Source organism: Phragmites australis, chromosome 10 (genome assembly GCF_958298935.1).
Source record: "Phragmites australis chromosome 10, lpPhrAust1.1, whole genome shotgun sequence".
NCBI lineage: Eukaryota > Viridiplantae > Streptophyta > Magnoliopsida > Poales > Poaceae > Phragmites > Phragmites australis.
In genome coordinates this window covers 136,115-142,020 of record NC_084930.1, presented here as the reverse complement: position 1 = coordinate 142,020, position 5,906 = coordinate 136,115, and positions in this window count along the sequence as shown.

Genomic DNA, 5,906 nt, shown 5'->3' with positions numbered 1-5,906 from the left:
AACAGGCCAAAAAATAAGGTGACACCAACCATTATGTAATTCAATGTCCACAACAAATAATAAACACTTCCACCAGTTCATGGCGGTAGAAGGCCAAAAATCTCTACCAAAAATAACAAGATGTCACGCTTGTCTATTTCAGCGAATATACAGGGCTAACGACATATTGTCGTGGCCCAAAAGTTGGAAAAATGTAAGGTGACAAAGCCTGTTGTGTAAATCTCGATCCACGATATATATGGATCAACTCCACCAGTTCTGGGTGGCAGCAGGACCTATATGTTGGCCGAATACATCAAGACATCTTGCAGCACTTGTTTCGTCACATATCAAAGGCTACCGGGATGCCTTCACGAACCGAAAACAGTCCAAAAAATAAGGTGCCACCAACCATCATCAAATTCAATGTCCACATCGAATAATGAACACTTCCACCAGTTTATGGCGGTAGAAGGCCTAAAATGTCTGCCAAAAACAACAAGATGTCACTCTTGTCTATTTCAGCGAATATACAAGGCTAACAACATGTTGTCGTGCACCAAAAGTTGGCTAAAAGGTATGGTGACAAGCCTGTTGTGTAAATCTCGATCCACGATATATATGGAAGAAATCCACCAGTTCCGGGTGGCAGCAAGACCTATATGTTGGCCGAATACATCAAGACATCTTGCACCACCTGTTTCATCACATATCAAAGGCTACCGGGTTGCCTTCACGCAGCGAAAACAGGTCAAAAAATAAGGTGACACCAACCATTATGTAATTCAATGTCCACAACAAATAATAAACACTTCGACCAGTTCATGGTGGTAGAAGGCATAAATGTCTGCCAAAAATAACAAGATGTCATGCTTGTCTATTTCAGCGAATATACAAGGCTAACAACATATTGTCGTGCACCAAAAGTTGGCTAAAATGTATGGTGAGAAAGTCTGTTGTGTAAATCTCGATCCACGATATATATGGAACAACTCCAACAGTTCCGGGTGGCAGCAAGACCTATATGTTGGCCGAATACATCAAGACATCTTGCACCACCTGTTTCATCACATATCAAAGGCTACCGGGATGCCTTCACGCACCGAAAACAGGCCAAAAAATAAGGTGACACCAACCATTATATAATTCAATGTCCACAACAAATAATGAACACTTCCACCAGTTCATGGCGGTAGAAGGCCAAAAATCTCTACCAAAAATAACAAGATGTCACGCTTGTCTATTTCAGCGAATATACAGGGCTAACGACATATTGTCGTGGCCCAAAAGTTGGCTAAAATGTAAGGTGACAAAGCCTGTTGTGTAAATCTCGATCCATGATATATATCGAACAACTCCACCAGTTCCGGGTGGCAGCAAGACCTATATGTTGGCCGAATACATCAAGACATCTTGCACCACCTGTTTCATCACATATCAAAGGCTACCGGGATGCCTTCACGCCCCGAAAATAGGCCAAAAAATAAGGTAACACCAACCATTATGTAATTCAATGTCCACAACAAATAATGAACATTTCCACCAGTTCATGGCGGTAGAAGGACTAAAATGTCTGCCGAAAATAACAAGATGTCACGCTTGTATATTTCAGCGAATATACGGGGCTAATGACATATTGTCATGGTCCAAAAGTTGGCTAAAATGTATGGTGACAAAGCCTGCTGTGTAAATCTAGATGCACGATATATATGGAACAACTCCACAAGTTCCGGGTGGCTGCAGGACCTATATGTTGGCCGAATACATCAAGACATCTTGCACCACCTGTTTCATCACATATCAAAGGCTACCGGGATGCCTTCACGCACCGAAACCAGGCCAAAAAATAAGGTGACACCAACCATTATATAATTCAATGTCCACAACAAATAATGAACACTTCCACCAGTTCATGGCGGTAGAAGGCCAAAAATCTGTACCAAAAATAACAAGATGTCAAGGTTGTCTATTTCAGCGAATATACAGGGCTAACGACATATTGTCGTGGCCCAAAAGTTGGCTAAAATGTAAGGTGACAAAGCCTGTTGTGTAAATCTCGATCCACGATATATATGGATCAACTCCACCAGTTCTGGGTGGCAGCAGGACCTATATGTTGGCCGAATACATCAAGACATCTTGCAGCACTTGTTTCATCACATATCAAAGGCTACCGGGATGCCTTCCCGCAGCAAAAACAGGTCAAAAAATAAGGTGACACCAACCATTATGTAATTCAATGTCCACAACAAATAATGAACACTTCGATAAGTTCATGGTGGAAGAAGGCCTAAAACGTCTGCCAAAAATAACAAGATGTCATGCTTGTCTATTTCAGCGAATTTACAAGGCTAACAACATGTTGTCGTGCACCAAAAGTTGGCTAAAATGTATGGTGAGAAAGCCTGTTGTGTAAATCTCGATCGACGATATATATGGAACAACTCCACCAGTTTCGGGTGGTAGCAAGACCTATATGTTGGCTGAATACATCAAGCCATCTTGCACCACCTGTTTCATCACATATCAAAGGCTACCGGGATGCCTTCACGCACCGAAAACAGGCCGAAAAATAAGGTGACACCAACCATTATGTAATTCAATGTCCACAACAAATAATGAACACTTCCACCTGTTCATGGCGGTAGAAGGCCTAAAATGTCTGCCAAAAATTACAAGATGTCACGCTTGTCTATTTAAGCGAATATACGGGGCGAATGACATATTGTCGTGGTTTAAAAGTTGACTAAAATGTATGGTGACAAAGCATGCTGTGTAAATCTCGATCCACGATATCTATGGAACAACTCCACAAGTTCCAGGTGGCAGCAGTACCTATATGTTAGCCGAATACATCAAGACATCTTGCACCACCTGTTTCATCACATATCAAAGGCTACCGGGATGCCTTCACACACCGAAAACAGGCCAAAAAATAAGGTGACACCAACCATTATGTAATTCAATGTCCACAACAAATAATGAACACTTCCACCAGTTCATGGCAGTAGAAGGCCTAAAATGACTGCCAAAAACAACAAGATGTCATACTTGTCTATTTCAGCGAATATACAAGGTTAACAACATGTTGTCATGCACCAAAAGTTGGCAAAAATGTATGGTGACAAAGAATGTTGTGTAAATCTCGATCCACGATATATATGGAACAACTACACCAGTTCCGGGTGGCAGCAAGACCTATATGTTGGCCGAATACATCAAGACATCTTGCACCACCTGTTTCATCACATATCAAAGGCTACCGGGATGCCTTCACGCCCCGAAAACAGGCCACAAAATATGGTGACACCAACCATTATGTAATTCAATGTCCACAACAAATAATGAACATTTCCACCAGTTCATGGCGGTAGAAGGCCTAAAATGTCTGCCGAAAATAACAAGATGTCATGCTTGTCTATTTCAGCGAATATACAAGGCTAACAACATGTTGTCGTGCACCAAAAGTTGGCTAAAATGTATGGTGAGAAAGCCTGTTGTGTAAATCTCGATCCACGATATATATCGAACAACTCCACCAGTTCCGGGTGGCAGCAAGACCTATATGTTGGCCGAATACATCAAGACATCTTGCACCTCCTGTTTCATCACATATCAAAGGCTACCGGGATGCCTTCACGCACCGAAAACAGGCCAAAAAATAAGGTGACACCAACCATTATGTAATTCAATGTCCACAACAAATAATGAACACTTCCACCAGTTCATGGCGGAAGAAGGCCAAAAATCTCTACCAAAAATAACAAGATGTCACGCTTGTCTATTTCAGCGAATATACAGGGCTAACGATATATTGTCGTGGTCCAAAAGTTGGCTAAAATGTAAGGTGACAAAGCCTGTTGTGTAAATCTCGATCCACGATATATATGGAACAACTCCACCAGTTCTGGGTGGCAGCAGGACCTATATGTTGGCCGAATACATTAAGACATCATGCAGCACCTGTTTCGTCACATATCAAAGGCTACCGAGATGCCTTCACGAACCGAAAACAGTCCAAAAAATAAGGTGCCACCAACCATCATCAAATTCAATGTCCACATCGAATAATGAACACTTCCACCAGTTCATGGCGGTAGAAGGCCTAAAATGTCTGCCGAAAATTACAAGATGTCACGCTTGTCTATTTCAGCGAATATACGGGGCGAATGACAAATTGTCGTGGTCCAAAAGTTGGCCAAAATGTATGGTGACAAAGCCTGCTGTGTAAATCTCGATCCACGATATATATGGAACAACTCCACAAGTTCCGGGTGGCTGCAGAACCTATATGTTGGCCGAATACATCAAGACATCTTGCACCACCTGTTTCATCACATATCAGAGGCTATCGGGATGCCTTCACGCACCGAAAACTTGCCAAAAAATAAGGTGACACCAACCATTATGTAATTCAATGTCCACAACAAATAATGAACACTTCCATCAGTTCAGGGCGGTAGAAGGCCTAAAATGTCTGCCGAAAATTACAAGATGTCACGCTTGTCTATTTCAGCGAATATACGGGGCGAATGACATATTGTCGTGGTCCAAAAGTTGGCTAAAATGTATGGTGACAAAGCCTGCTGTGTAAATCTCAATCCACGATATATATGGAACGACTCCACAAGTTCCGGGTGGCTGCAGTACCTATATGTTGGCCGAATACATCAAGACATCTTGCACCACCTGTTTCATCACATATCAAAGGCTACCGGGATGCCTTCACGCACCGAAAACAGGCCAAAAAATAAGGTGACACCAACCATCATCAAATTCAATGTCCACCTCAAATAATGAACACTTCCACCAGTTCATGGCGGTAGAAGGCCTAAAATGTCTACCAAAAACAACAAGATGTCACGCTTGTCTATTTCAGCGAATATACAAGGCTAACAACATGTTGTCGTGCACCAAAAGTTGGGTAAAATGTATGGTGACAAAGCCTATTGTGTAAATCTCGATCCAAGATATATATGGAACAACTACACCAGTTCCGGGTGGCAGCAAGACCTATATGTTGGCCAAATACATCAAGACATCTTGCACCACCTGTTTCATCACATATCAAAGGCTACCGGGATGCCTTCACGCCCCGAAAACAGGCCAGAAAATAAGGTGACACCAACCATTATGTAATTCAATGTCCACAACAAATAATGAACATTTCCACCAGTTCATGGCGGTAGAAGGCCTAAAATGTCTGCCGGAAATATCAAGATGTCACGCTTGTCTATTTCAGCGAATATACAAGGCTAACAACATGTTGTCGTGCACCAAAAGTTGGCTAAAATGTATGGTGAGAAAGCCTGTTGTGTAAATCTCGATCCACGATATATATGGAACAACTCCACCAGTTCCGGGTGGTAGCAAGACCTATTTGTTGGCCGAATACATCAAGTCATCTTGCACCACCTGTTTCATCACATATCAATGGCTACCGGGATGCCTTCACGCACCGAAAATAGGCCAAAAAATAAGGTGACACCAACCACTATGTAATTCAATGTCCAAAAATCTCTACCAAAAATAACAAGATGTCACGCTTGTCTATTTCAGCGAATATACAGGGCTAACGACATATTGTCGTGGTCCAAAATTTGGCTAAAATGTAAGGTGACAAAGCCTGTTGTGTAAATCTCGATCCACGATATATATGGAACAACTGCACCAGTTCTGGGTGGCAGCAGGACCTATATGTTTGCCGAATACATCAAGACATCTTGCAGCACCTGTTTCGTCACATATCAAAAGCTACCGGCATGCCTTCACGCACCGAAAACAGGCCCAAAAATAAGGTGACACCAATCATTATGTAATTCAAGGTCCACAACAAATAATGAACACTTCCACCAGTTCATGGCGGTAGAAGGCCTAAAATGTCTGCTAAAAACAACAAGATATCACGCTTGTCTATTTCAACGAAT